The sequence below is a fragment of the Rhagoletis pomonella genome, unplaced genomic scaffold (assembly GCF_013731165.1).
Source record: "Rhagoletis pomonella isolate Grant_MI unplaced genomic scaffold, Rhpom_1.0 Rhpom_scaffold_00002, whole genome shotgun sequence".
In the NCBI taxonomy this organism is placed as follows: Eukaryota; Metazoa; Arthropoda; class Insecta; order Diptera; family Tephritidae; genus Rhagoletis; species Rhagoletis pomonella.
The window spans coordinates 67,232,549-67,233,868 of NW_023458556.1; positions in this window are offsets into that span (position 1 = coordinate 67,232,549).

The following is a 1,320-nucleotide window of genomic DNA, read 5'->3' on the forward strand; positions in this document are numbered from 1 at the left end:
ACAACTTTTTCCATTGGTTATAAAAGTCTTTAGGTTATGGGCGACGGCAAGGACAATACGAATGGAATTCCTCAATTCCGAGGAGCTGAATTTGACGATTGGCAGTTCCGAGTCAAAATTCATCTGGATTCTCTCATTTGGGGAGGTTTTAACGGGCGATCCACCATTTGGAGAGGAGGCTAAGGCTGAATTCCTTAGAAAGGATAAAAAAGCCATGGAGCGCCTGGTTGCGTTTGTCCACAATGATTGTCTAAGTTATATCAGGGAAAAGAAATCAGCAAAGCAATGTGGAGTAGTCTCAATGAATCGTTTGCAAAGAAGTCTGTGCTAAGTCAGCTCTTGGTACGTAAGCAGCTCACAACGCTACGTATGCGAGAAGATGAGTCAGTTGTTACACATTTGGCAACGTTTGAAGGATTGGTTCGAAATCGCAAATTATCTGGAGCTGTGATGGAAGAAAACGATGTTTTAGCTCAATTGTTTCTTACCTTACCGGAGAAATTTGACCCTCTTGTTACTGCTCTTCAAAATCTAGATGGTAAACTAGATTATAATATTGCGAAGGTACGTTTAATCGCAGACAAAACTTAATGATAGGGGTATTGGAAAATGCCATGTTAAGACTGCGTGTTATAATAAAAAGAATTTCAATGGGAATATAAAGTTCAAAGGGAAATGCCATCCATGTTGAAAATGGTTTCAGAAAGAAACACGAATCAAAGCTAATTTTTAAGTTAGATTCTGGGGCTAGCGATCATTTGGTAAATAATAATTTATTATTTGACAAGATTCATAGATCCACCGACAATAATAAACGTGGCAAAGGACAACGAGACGATAGTAGCCAGGAACTGTGGAGAAATACGTGGTAAAAGTAACAAAGGTATTCCCATTACGTTAATGCAAGTCTTGTATATACCTGAGCTGCGTGATAATCTGTTGTCCGTACAAAAACTGACAAACGCCGGTCTTGAAGTCAAGTTCGGGAAAAAGGTTGCTTTTATTAAAAAGGATGGTCTTGTAATTGCAACAGCGAATCTGAATGGAAATTTGTATGAATTTGAAGTTGATGTCAATAAGCCTGCATCGCCAGCATACTCAACAAATGAAATCGAGATGTGGCATAACAGATTAGGACACATCGGGCAAGGAGATTTAAATGATTTAATTAAACATGATATGGTGACTGGTATCAATGTGAAGTGTGGTAATATACAATTTTGTGATGCTTGCTTTCAAGGGAAACAATGTAGAGACCTTGTCAAATTTGGTTTGGAGACAAACCGGTTTCGGCGTTGCGCCATCTTCAGTGTCATTTTT